This window comes from Camelus ferus, unplaced genomic scaffold (genome assembly GCF_009834535.1).
Source record: "Camelus ferus isolate YT-003-E unplaced genomic scaffold, BCGSAC_Cfer_1.0 contig313, whole genome shotgun sequence".
Lineage (NCBI taxonomy): Eukaryota > Metazoa > Chordata > Mammalia > Artiodactyla > Camelidae > Camelus > Camelus ferus.
Window position 1 is genome coordinate 986,668 of NW_022588524.1, and position 13,375 is coordinate 1,000,042.

Sequence of the window (13,375 nt, forward strand, 5' to 3'; positions counted from 1 at the left end):
CGAACCGGCTTGGTGTCTCCGCGGCTCCCAAAGGCGGGAACCCAAGTGGGAGGGGCGCGCGCGGGGTGGTCCCCGGGGGCGCGTCGGTCACGCTGGCCTCTGATTGGCTGCCGGGGAGGTGGGAGAGGCGCGTGGCCTCATCGGTGGCTGAGAGCCCCGCCCCGTCCCAGGCAGCGAGTGTCCACTAAACGGGTAGCACCCGGCGGACTCCGAACAACCCTGAGAGGCGGCCAGCGTGTCCCGTTCCAGCTCAGCCGCGCGTCGTCCGCTGAGCCGTTTTCTGTGCGCCATCGCGCCTGGGCGGCCCCCGCAGAGCTGGCCACCGCGGAGGCCCCCGGGGACATTGCCCAGGGGACAGTGAGGGACAGCGTCACAGCCGCCCCGCGGAGCCCTCTCGCGTGCCCTGGGGCCGGGCCGGGCTGCAGGGCGCACCCAACGGCTTTAAATGGGCATGTGTTGCGGGGTGGGGGGGGGAGGTCAGAGGCAGATTTATCCGACAGAACCTGTGCCAGGAAACGCACCTGGGGCGCCCGGGAGGGCAGGCTGCAGGGGGCCCGCACGTGTGTGTCTCTTTCCTTCAGTGGCAGCTCCATCAAATGGGGGGGGCTGGGGAACAGCCCCGCATCTCTCATCCACCGGGCATCTCTGACACCTGAGCTGTGCACTGAGCTGATGCAGGAAACTGTGGGGCCAGAGGGCTCCCCGTTGAGGACATGCGTGCCTCACCAAGGGTGGGTCCCTGGCGTCGTGCAGGAAAGAGAGATGCGCAGGCCATCAACAGAGTGCGGGCCGTCTCACTCGGAAGGGAGAGCAGCCACGGGGTGCAGGGTTCTTGGCTTTTATGGGCTTGCTAACGCCATATGCTAACAGGTGGGAGGGCAGGTGTGCGCCTGCAAGGTGAGTGGGACTGAATCGGGCAGCCCCGCTACAGAGCTGCGGGCTCAGGCTGACCCGGACTGTCCGTACTGAGCCTTCCCACCTGTCAGCCGCTGGTTCTCCAAGGCCCGGAGGCCAGGCGCGCCCACCCCGGAGTGTCTGATCTGATCCTGGCGGCCTGGGTGGGGCCCAGAATCTGCATTTCTGATGCATTCACAGGAGGTGTAGACGCTGCTGGCCTGGGGACCACACTCAGAGCCCTGCCCTGTGCCGCGCAGTGGGCGGTAAGGCCGCTCCTGGCTGCAAGAAGAAAGCGGGGAGCAGGTCAAGTCCCCTGACTGGAAACGGCGAGTCCACCCAGGACACGCCGAGACACGTCTGTCTGGGAATGTCTGTTGGGTTGAGAAAGTGAGTCAGCTGAGGACTGTGCTGACCCGCAGTCATCAGAGTCCGTGGAAAAGGGTGTAGTAGAGGCGAACGGGGGCTCTGGATGAGGGACCTGGTGCGAAAAGCAGGATGGATGCCAGGAGGACCAGACAGCCTCATTCTCGGGTTCTCCCCCCTCCTCCCTCCTCTGTCTCTCCTCCCTCCCTCTCTCCCCACTCCCTCCCCCTCCTTCCTTCCCTCTGCTGACCCAAGAATACGGTGGTGCTTTCTGGACGCTAAGCTTTGTGAGTGGCCTGTGAAATTCTTTTTTGCAGATAAAATTAAACTAAACTTGGTGCCCTTAATGGTCCACCCGCCCTGTCAAGACGCCTGACCTATGACCTCCGGCCTCCTGTGAAATTCAAGTTGGACTAACGAGATGGAACATCCACTGGGGTATCTCAGACGGAGCCACCGGCAGTGGAAACGGGGAATGCAGGGTGACTGGCTGGCCGGTGCTGATGGAGGCACACACCCTGAAGGATGCCGGTCACATGGCGAGGGGCGGGGGAAGCCGGGAGGACCGGAGGGCCTCTGCCTCCTGCCCCGGAGCACATGTCCCCTGCAGCCCTCCCCAGGGTGACCCCGAGCGAATCCCCTTCCTCGACACTAACGAAAAGCCAACAGCAGCGTTCTAATCAGATACACAAAGGAACATTTCTTTAAAAGCAGCTTGCCCGAAGGTTTTTATTACACAGCTATTCATAGCAGCCAGGGGAAAAAAAATCGAAAATGGGGACAATTGCCCCACAGGATGAACCTGGGAGGGGCTGCAGGCAGCGCAGATGAAAACAATGCAAAACTCCCTCCGGACACTCGGAGATGGAAGCACGCCCATCGTGACTCTGGGGAAAGGCAAAAGGTTACGTTAACAGTTGACATTTTACGTATTTTTAACTGTCCCTGTAAACCTGGGAAAGCCAGGGAAACATAAATGAAGTAAGTGAAACGGGAAAGGCCTTCTTTCGCAGGCGGCTGTCAAAGGAGAGCTCAGGGCGGCCACCATCACTTTCTCGTTCTCTTTCTTCAGCGTTTCCCTCCCAGCGACTCCCTGCACCCCGTCTGCCTGGACGGCTGGCCGTCTCCAGCTCGGGGCGAGCAGCCTGTCTGGGAAGGGGGATCAGACGGCCCGGCTCAAAGCTCACTGTGCAGACAGCCCTGAGCAGCGCGTCGGAGGACCCGTCAAAGTAAGGACCCGTCCCCGGACGGGAGCTGGAGACGTGCGTTCATTGGACACTGTCCTCGGATGCACTGAGTGTGGTTCCAAAGTCTTCCTTCTCTAGGAGGAGTGCACCCAGGGTCTCACCAGGTCCGGCCAGCCTTCTGGCAAGAACAGGAAGACTAACAGCCCAAGGGGGCTGGGGGGGGCGCCCAGCGTTTACCGACGGCTGCCTTGGAGGTGGAGCCCCCAACACTGACTGATGGTGGTCCCCACATCACCGCATGGCATGGGTGCTATTCCTAGGGTCTGAGACCGACCCAGTTCCTTGCAGGTTCAGTCTTAATAAACCCACTGGCCTGGCATGCGCCCTGGGTTGGGACCCAGGCTGGGGATTCTAGGTGCTTCCTCGGGTCAGTTTCACCCCTCTTAGGGGTTCCTCCATGGTGTCTGAGGACCCTGAGGCTCGGGGTGTTTGGGTGAACCGCCCAAGGTCCCAAGTCAAGTGAAATCTGCGCTCTTCACAATGACGGAAGTTCTCAGTGGCTTTTCTGGAAGGATCGTTGCCGGAACGGGCACACAGCATCCTCGAAAGACCCTACCCCCAGGCCTTCAGTGTCAGCTCCAGCTCTTGGGTTGGGTGGGGCCCCCAAGGGGGCGTCCTCTGCAGTTGGCTGAAGGCGTCTGGCAACCACTGCCGGAGAGATGCTCTGAGTCATTTCGTTCGAGTGCCAGCAGTAAATGTGAATTATTCCCTAGAAAGTTCCCCAAAGCAAACGGCTATAGCGCGTCCTGCGGATCTTTTTCAGATGCAGACTGAGCCCAGCGGGATGCCAAAAGCATCTTCCAGAATCACCCGGGCTCTGCTACAGCCAGAGTTTTCAGGCAGGGGCTGGAGGATACGGTGGTGGCTCCGAGGTTTCGCAGCGGACTGGTGCCTTTTTCAGCCCAGGCAGCGTTTGCAGGCTCCTGGCACCCTCCCCGGGCGCGAGCGCGCTGCACAGGTGAGGGTTGGCTGCGTGATGCTCTGCCTTATGCTGGAGATCCGGAGTGACTCGGGCTGCAAGGACAGAAAGCTGCCCCTGCGATGCCAGTCTTTTAATGGATGTGTTCTATGTGAGTGAACATTTGCATCAGAGATGGTGCTTTAAGCTGCCAGGAATGACAGACAGAAAACTCCACAGTGAGGACATGGCCTGGCTTTGGCACTGGACGCCCAGGGCTGGGTGGTCTGAGAGGACATCAGAGGCTTCATTCCGTCTGCTGTCCCCTGGGGATGGCCAGGGTCCTCCTCAGCCCACGCCCTGGAGCTAGGGCGGGGGTGGCCAGTGTCACGGGGGCTCCCTGCCCTCCTGTTCACAGTGCGTGTCCCACGGGGACAGGATCCTCCTTTTCTAGACCCTCCAGTGAGCCTCCCTCCGCTCGGTCATCTTTGGTCTGAGCTGGTTCCCACGGCCACTCCTTAAGTGAGCACAGTATCACTCGGACAGGGGTGGGGGTTATTCCGAGGACCAGACATGGCAGGGGACAGGCAGGCCTGCTGAACCAGGTCAGAATTACGAACCTGCAGGTCTGCAAACGTAACACAGCGGGTTTGTTCCCCCACTAGGTGTGGAGTGGTTTACTGTGTGGCAACAGAGTATTGAAACGTGATGGACAAAATTCAGTAAACTATAGAAATCCACTGAGCCATCAGGGAAGGGACGAGGGGGCTGGTTTTACAGCTGAGGAAATTGAGCTTCGAAAGGCGGTGTCCTTTGTCCAAAATTACACAACTGGGAAGTGGAATTCAAACCAGAACCCAGGTCTGTCTGACTCCAAAGCACAAGTGTGACTGAAGGCAAGTTCGTGTGCCCGACGCACACAGAGACGCCAAACAAACCGAAATGTAGGAGGTTGGAGCAGCGAAAGTTTTATTGCAGGGCTGAGCGAGGAGGCTTCTGCCCCCCAAAACCCCGAACTCTGCAAAGGGTTTCAGCAAAGCATATTTAAAGGTCAGCTGAGGGACAGGGGTCTCAGGGTACGTGATGAGCTCGTGCACAAGCCTCTGACTGGCTGATGTTGGGGTAACAGGGCGGTCAACACCATCAACCCCCCAGGCACCAGAAGGTCCAGGGGCCACATGCTCTCCATCATCAAGTAGTTAATTTCTTCCCTTTGGTGGTGGTTTTGAGCATCTGAAACACTCAGGAAATATACGTGAGATGCTATGAGCTGGGCCCTTCAGAGAGGAGCTGCAGGGGAGGACACAGGGAGGGGTCTGACCCAGGAGGGTCCCCCGGGGTCCTGCTCAGTGTTAGTTGTCCCTCTGCTGCGCCCACCCGGGGCACTGTGACAGCAGACTCTGCAGGTGACGGGATGACTCCCCGGAAAGTCCTCAGCAGTCGGTGTGATGGGCAGGGAGGGAGCCTCAGGTCTCCCTGGAACCTTGGGGTCCCCGGGCAGCTTGGTAGCTCGCGTGGCCTTGCTGTGAGGGGTGCTCCTGGGATGGACATCTCTGCTCTGGGCATCCCACTGGCCTCCATTCCACCCCCCACGCTAAGGAAGCCTCTGAGATGGCCCATGGCATCATCACCTGAACCACCTTTCCAGTTCCTTGCATTTCTCATGGTGTTTGCGGGGAATCAACTCTCTTTTTTAATTTATTTTTTTATGTTTTTGGTGGAGGGACTGGGGATTGAACCCAGGACCTTGTACATGCTAAGCACACGGTCTACCACCGAGCTACAACATCCCCATGAGAGTCATGTCTTCATCGGCGTCGGTTAAGTGCACGTCGTGTTTACATGCTTAAAACATAGTCCAAAGCCACTGGCCCTGAGGCTCGCAGTCCGGGATTTTAGAGCTGCTTCCCGGACTCCACCTCCCGTCCCGTGAAGACCCCTGCCGAAGCTGAGCCTCGTGGGGCTTGTCCTAAGGGACACCTGAAGGGGCCTCACAGAGGTGCTCAGGGGGCAGGTCCCGCGTAGACTTGTGTCCCCGTCCTGGCTGTGGGGCATCCACATGGTCCTGTCCACAGCTCTTGACCTCTGACGCACTCCCTGCTGGACAGCAGCCGGGTATGGTCCTTGCCTGGGCACCGAGGACCTGCCGTGGACATCTGCCCCTGACCGCACCGTGAAGCCACCTCCATCCACTTGCCCCACGACGGACGTTCAGATGCCACCGGGCATCTCACCGTCAGGAGGGTCCCCCACTCGTGGGCTTTGTGGATACACTGCCCGCCTGCATTTGCTCTCTAGGAACAGCTCCTCCCACTGCCTGTTCTGGGTCTGCCCATCCTGTGGGTGTCCCTGGCCTCAGACGGTCTGGATTCCCAAGCTAGCATCCTAACCAAGTCCTCAAGCTCCCTAAAAGCCGGCGGAGGTGGGGGCAAGGTTGCAGGTCAAAATTCCTATCTTGAATAAACAAAGGATGTAATACCGTCCTTCACGCTGGACTCAAAGCCACGGGGAAGCGAGATCACATTTTTCTTTTTTCTTTTTTGGAGGCACTGGGGATTGAACCCAGGACCTCATGCATGCTAAGCACGTGCTCTACCACTGAGCTATTCCCACCACAAGATTACATTTTATGATCCCCCCCAAAAATGAGAGCCCCTTTCCTGAAGGGCGAGAAGTTCACCATAGTGAAATCTAATTGCAGAATTTTGCACATAGAAATCCCAGTAGGTCACACATTTAAATCACCGGTTACATGGGAAATCATAATATGACAAGAAATGACGGCAGAGGCACCTGGGGAAGGTGGAAGACAATGGTCTTGGGTCAGACAGATGTGGCTGCAAACCTCAGCCCCGTCACTTACTGGCCAAGTGACCTTGAGAAGTCCCCTAGCTCCCCTGAGGTCACTCTCTGCACTGTAAGACTGGGATGATAATATTTATCTGAAAACGCGTTGCTCGGGTTCACTGGAGGATGTGCATATACACGAAGTGCCTGGCATGGTTGTCACGTGAGGTCTGCATCACACAGCTACGGCCCGTCTATGATGAATGAGCTGCTTCAGAAATGGGGCTCGCTGCACGGAAAATAAAAGAGGAGGAGACAAAATAAAAATTCAGGGGAAGAAGGAAAAGAGGGAATACTGAGTTTTTCTGGAAAAATCAGTCATATAGTCACCTGATCTTTCAATCTTGTGGGTTCCACAGTATCACTAATTATCAGAGAAATGCAAATCAAAAGTGCAATGAGGTGTCACCTCACACCAGTCAGAATGGCCGTCATTCAAAAGTCCATGAATGACAAATGCTGGAGAGGCTGTGGAGAAAAGGGAACCCTCCTTCACTGCTGGTGGGAATGCAGTTTGGTGCAGCCATTGTGGAAAACAGTATGGAGATTCCTCAAAAGACTAGGAATAGACTTACCGTATGACCCAGGAATCCCGCTCCTGGGCATATATCCAGAAGGAACCCTACTTCAAAATGACACCTGCACCCCAATGTTCATAGCAGCACTATTTACAATAACCAAGATATGGAGCCAGCCTAAATGCCCATCAACAGATGAGTGGATAAAGAAGCTGTGGTGTATTTATACAATGGAATACTATGCAGCCATGAAAAAGAATAAAATAACGCCATTTACAGCTACATGGATGGACCTAGAGATCGTCATACTAAGTGAAGTCAGCCAGGAAAAAAGAGAAAAATACCATATGAGATCACTCATATGTGGAATTTAAAAAAAAAACAAACACAAATGAACTTATTTACAAGACAGAAAGACAGAAACAGACTCACAGACATAGAGAACAAACTTATGGCTACTAAGGGGGAAATTGGGTGGGAAGGGATAAATTGGGAGTTCAAGATTTGCAGATACTGACTACTACATGTAAAATAGATAAACAAGTTTCTCCTGTAGAGCACAGGGAACTCTATTCAATATCTTACAGTAACTTACGGTGAAAAAGAATATGAAAATGAATATATGAATGTAAATGTGTGACTAAAACATGGCACTGTGCACCAGAAATTGACACAACACTGTAAACTGACTGTCCTTCCAAAAAAAAAAAAATCTTGTGACTTCTAAACCCTGGGTGACGCTGATGGTGGAACAAACCAGAAAGGCTTTGCACACGATCATAATGACACTATTCTTTCACATTCGTCCAGCAGCAGCGTGGCCCCAGGATGGAAGCCTAAGATGCCCCTGATCACCGCTTACCTGGACTGGGCTTCCGGTCACCACAAGGGCTGGCTGCGAGATCTTCCTCAAGTTGTCCAGGACCAGCTGGTCTGCTCTCTGCGTGGTCTCACACCACTTGCAGGCAGAGTAATCCTCTTAAAGAACGTGGGCTGGTGAACTGAAGCAGGTTCTGGTTTTAGCAATTTAAACACCGACGTTGAGAGGCTGCCTGGAAGACCTCCACTGACTGAGCTCGTCACACATCACGCAAGTTGCGCCACTCACGGAATCCTCGGTGGCTGTGAATCAGTTAAATAATTTTGTTCCTATTTTAGATTCTCCTATTAGCTCTGCAGCTTTGGGGATTAAAACCATAAAGTGTCCTGGGCTGGAAGAATATTTCATTATGCAAAGTTTGTACGATGTTAGTGTTTAATTAACTCTGAACTGAGCTAAGGGGCTGCCTTGGCTTTTTTTTTTTTTTTAAGTGGTTGAAAAGGACCTCGTGATGGAGAGGCATAAATAGGTTTGGATACTTAAGGATTCAGAATTGTGTCTCCGCACCCAGATCCTGATCCCCAGGAAGCTTCTGCAGGAGGTGGGGGTCTTGGCTTTCCCCTGCTACTAGGATCATGTCCTTTGGTCCAGAGATGGTCAGCTGTCCAATTAGCAGCCACCTTCCCCAGGCCTTCCTTTTTGCTGTTAGAAACCGCCCCCCAACATAGAGGTTAAAAGTGCCTGGTGCTCACCGTCACACTTTTTACTGCGAGGGCAGGGGCCTGAGACCATCCTCAGGCCACATGAGAAGAAATCTCTTCAGCTGTGCGGCCCCAGAGGCCTGCTGCCTCCTGAGAACGGGGGCCCCTTGTGCTAAACGCACTGATTTTTTGGTGGAAGCTAAGACTGATTTTTATGCAAAAGATTCAGACTTTTAACCATTTTCTAAAAATTGCAAGCATAGTATTGACCACCTCTGTTCTCTACGAACTAACAAAAAAATGTGTCTGCTTGTACACAGGCTGCCCGTTGGAGTTTCCTGTGTTTCCATGGGGGCAGTGGGGAGGACTGGGGGGCCCCTCCTCTCCAATCCCCCAGCCCCTCTTCCGCTCTGCCAAGAATCTCCAGTCCCACCCATGGCCCGCAGATGCCTGCCTCCAATAATTTAGAACCTCTTCCATTCTCTCCCTTGCAACCCACCGTTGTCCCCACCAGCAGAAGTCCCCAGCCGGTCGCCTGGCTCCACGGTGAAGCCAGGTCGAGTTTTCTGTAACACACCTGGGCTGTTCCAACTCCTTCAGGTCACCCAGTGGGACAGGGGACACCTGCTGCGCAACACAAAACAGCACCTTGACCCTCACCTCACGTCTTCTACGGAAACTAACTCACGTTGGATTGCAGAGCTAAACGCAGGAACTTAAAACTAGAAAACTTCTAGGGGAGGGTGTAGCTCAGTGGTAGACCACTGTGCTTAGCATGCATGAGGTCCTGGGTTCAATCCTCAGGACCTCCATTAAGATAAATAAATAAATAAACCTAATTACCTCCCCTCCCCCCAAAAGAACAAAAAAAGTAACACAAAAAAGGGAAAGATATATTTGCAAAACACGTGTCTCCTAAAGTACAGGTATGCAGTATATAGACAGAATTCTCACAAGTCAGTGCTAAGAAAACAGTGTAAAAATGAAAGAAAAAAAAAAGGGCTAAAGATGTAGACTTCAGAAAAGAACGTATACATATAGCAAGTGAGCACGTGAGAAAAAGCGCTCTGTGTAACTTGCCATGACGGAAAGGCACATTAAAATCAGAATGAGACATCATGACGCACCAGCCAGGTCGGCTAAAATTAGTAAATCTGACAACACCAAGTGTCGATCAAGACGCAGAACTGGAACCCGAGTCCGTTTTTGGTGCAGATGGGACTGGTACAGGTCTGGCGAATTTCTAACAAAGCGAAACACATTTTGAATGACGACCTGACCGTCCATCTCACTCCTCGTGAACTTACCCAGGACGAATGAACACTTATGTTCCCAGGAAAAAAAAAAAATCTGTGAAGCTCTTTTATTCATAATTGTCTCAAACTGGGGCTGGCCCGAATTTCCATCAGCCAGTGCATGGATGTACAAATTGAGGTCAGCAGCATGAAAAAGGGACAAGCCACCGATTCAGGGAACAACATGGGTGAACCTCGAATGCGTTACGCCAAGTGTAAGAGGTCGGACAGAAAGTGCCCCACGTTTTGCGGTTCCATTCGCGCCATCACCTCGAAAAGGCAAATCACTGGGACAGAAAACCCGGCAGCGGCTGCTGGGGGTGGGGAGGGGGCCTCAGGGAACCTTTCCGGAAGAGGGGAGTCTTCCCCATCCTCAGCCGATGTCCTGGCAACGCAGCTGCACACCTTCACCAACCGCCACACAAGGTGAATTTTCCTGACCTCCGTAAACCAGACAGAAAAAGGGTCCCCCAGTGAGCTCCTGGCGGTGAAGCCATTCTGATTCCAGCTTCCTCGGGAAAAGGCAAGTTTATGGGAAGACATCGTAAGAGAAATGGATTTCGGTGGAAACTGGAAACGGACTGTGTAACCCAGGCTCACGGAGACACGGGATGGAGGGCACCCGTCTGGGGCTGACTTTTGCTCTCATGCTGGGCCTCGCCTGGCCTCCTTGTCCAGACCCTCTCCCCAGCCCAGGTGCCGGCGTCTGACTGGCCCATCCTTCCGCCCTCTGGCAAACGCACTGCACCTTGGCCAGGGGTCATCCCCCAGCAAATCAACTGCTGTGTGGGGACCAAGGCAACACGGGGATCTTGGAGGACCACGGGCAACGCCTCTCGGCGGGGTGTAAATCGTGTCCGTAGGCCCCATGACCGACAGATCGGACCTCCCCATCTCCCTTGGGATAATGTAGAAATGCCTGAACGTGAGAGAAGTCCCTTCTATGGTTCCATCCTGGCCTTTTATCAAGCCTTCTGAGCCCCCGCCCTGTCCTCCGGCCCCAGCATGCTACGATGAACTATAGCCAGTGTGGTAAATTCTTTCTTGGCTTCGGTGAGCCCTGAAGTCTCTCTCAATCTGTCAGGCCTTCTTTGGCCCCCTCTTGGTGGAACTGACCACCCTGGATACTCCAGGACCCCGCTGAGGTGTTGCTGCCACCAGGAGGCCCTCCCGGAATGCCGCCAGTCTCCCCACCTCTGTATGCCGGGGGCAGCCCGTACTTCCCTGTTTAGGAGACTCAAAGAATCACCCCGTTTGGAATACCGGTGCACATGGGAATCGTCGGGGTGCATCTTAAAAAATGCAGATTGAGCCCGGAGGCATGAACTCCGGAGGGCGGCAGGGTAGGCCCAGGGCATCTTGAGATTGTGTTAGGACCGCAGATCAATCCCCGCCCCTAGTGCTGCTCACCGCTGCCTTCCAGGCATGCCCTCCTGTGCACGGCGGGGCTGCAGGCCTGGCCTCACCCGCCGGAGCGGGTTCAGGCTGTCCGGGGACCCCTTCGCCTTCTCCCTTCTCCTTCATCGAGGGTGTTATAAGGTCTGAGACAGAGCCGGGGCCCCAGGGCCCATCATTCACATCCTCCGTTCACTTGCTCTGCTGATAAACTCATTGGCGTGATACGACTTCCCAGGCCTGGCTGATCTCACGGAGTGCCCGCTCACTCGGCGCCAGGCACTCCCCCTGCTGTGATGACACCCGTGAGGAGCACGTGGTGACAGTCAGTCGTTACTAATCGTCTTTAGAGTCTAGCAGATTCTCTACGGTCAGATGAAAGGACCTTCTTGCTCGTATTTGGGTCCCTGAATTCCTCACTATCGCGAAATCTTCCTTTTGGTCCTGACCGCTCAGGGTAAACAGTGCATTTCCCTTGGTGAAGCTTTTGAGCACCAAGGCACACAGCCTTGCCCCTGGTAAGGGGGCTGCTTCTCCAGGGCCACCCACACACTGCGTGGTGGCCCTGCACAGCGGCTTCCAACCCCGTGGGTGGGAGCACGTGGCCAGGGGACATTTGGAACCTGCAGCTGGCGATGGCTCCAAGGTGCAGTCCGCCCACAGGACTGTCTGGCTCGGATCACGGCACAGGGCACAGCTGTAGCCACAGCCACCAGCAGAGTGACACGTCCGTGACCTTGGATCACATGGTGCTGGGTGGCCCCTGCCCAGAAGGGAGACAGGCCTGCACGGGTGTCTCGGCAGAGCCGGGAAATGTGGGGAATGAGGGCCTGGCCGAGGAATTCTCGGATCCATGTCGGCATGACACTAGCGGACGTTTATTTTCATCCCTTCTCACTGAAGGGTAATGTTTGAATACCCGGATGTTCTGAGACCCCTAACCTGACCCTGGGGGGATCTTGTGATGGTGGGGAAAGAAATGCAATAAAGGACATGGTCAGATCAACTGGCAGGGATGGAATACTGACCAAGAGGAGACACACATATTTTGTATCAATGTACAAATTTGGTGAGTGCACTGTGGTTACGTATAATATCTCTACTCTTACGAAAGAAGGGGCGATGGGGTACAGAACTTACCTACAAACGATCCAGGGGGAAAAAAAAAAGACCTACGTATTGGGTGCTTTTCAAACATCGCCCACCAGGCTTCCTGGCTAGTGCGGGCTGGTGCTCTGACCCGTGCCTTCAGCCATGATGTAAGATTCAGCGCGTATGACTTCCCAGAAGATGACCCCAAACCTGCTTTCTCTTCTTTACTCCGCTCTGAATCCTCTGTCTACACGGGGAGTCTCTGTGTTTGTTCCCTTCTTCTGGGAACCTAAGCTCTCTTGCATCCTTGCCTTTCAGCTTGGGGTTTTCTGGACTCAGCCACGGGTAGGTACCTCCCGGAGGCTTATTCAGTTACAGGAAAGGATGACCTTTCATTCATCCATGCATCCAGCCAAAGGGGGTAAAAAAAGAGCTATAAAAGTGTCCTAAAGGGTTTTGGCATAATCCTTATTCTGCGCTTACCAGCTCCTTGACCTCTGGCAACGTATTCAACCTCGGGGAGACTCGGTTTCCCAGTGTGTGCCGTGGGCCTCTCCTAGTGACAACCTCAGGGGGCCAGGGAGGGGGCAGGGGGCTGTGAAATTACAGGATTAATGACTGGCACAGCCCACGTGCTCAGCAAAGGTACCTTATCACAGCTGTTTTTATAACAGGAAAACCCAGAGAAAAAAGGCATAATTATTGTTATTACCCTGTTTGTATTATAATCTTGATTCGATGGAGACATTCATCATCGTGTTCACGAAAGGGTTCCATTCATGCAGGGGTTCCTTCCTGCCTTTCGCTTTAGGGCACGAGAAGTTATACCTTATTTAACCCCCAGGCTGAGGCTGGCTTATCAGCCCATTTCAGAGATACGGGCTTGAGGCTGGGCGGCGTTAAGAAAAGCTGCAGGACCTCCCCACGCCACCCGCACGCCCACGCCGGGGCTCAAGGCAGACGGGGAAACTGAGGTTGGGAGAGGCGAGGCTCCAGACCTGGCGGGCTGCGGCCGCCGCGCGCCCGGGTTCCCCTCTCCCGGTCCCGTCCTGCCGCTGCGCCCGGGATAAAGGATCTGGCGGCGCGGCTCCTGCTGGAGTTTCCAAGAATTCGCTCGCAGATCGCCCTTCGGGAGAGGTCCGAGGGGTCTTGGCGGGGCGGGAGCCCGAGTCCGAGCCTGGGGCGGGCGCGGGACCGGGCGTCCGCGCGCCCCCCGCCCGCCTGCCGGTCCCGGGCGGCGGCCTCCGGGGACTCCGGCCCCGCGCGCCCCGCGCGCCCCCCGCGCGCCACGCCCTGCGCCCA

General features: G+C 55.0%; 1 long non-coding RNA gene across 10 annotated transcripts; it reads right to left on the reverse strand.

Annotated features, from left to right (window-relative positions):
* Positions 1-4,353: 4,353 nt before the first annotated feature.
* On the reverse strand, positions 4,354-13,353 carry LOC106728898. Of its 10 annotated transcripts, XR_004318508.1 has the most exons (6): positions 13,072-13,353; positions 12,786-12,878; positions 9,419-9,534; positions 8,791-8,915; positions 7,633-7,892; positions 4,354-6,481 (listed from the first exon to the last, which is right to left on the reverse strand). It is a non-coding gene; the product is annotated as an uncharacterized LOC106728898 (long non-coding RNA). The 10 variants fall into 10 exon arrangements; XR_004318509.1 differs by lacking the exon at positions 12,786-12,878; XR_004318510.1 differs by lacking the exon at positions 9,419-9,534.
* Positions 13,354-13,375: the final 22 nt, after the last annotated feature.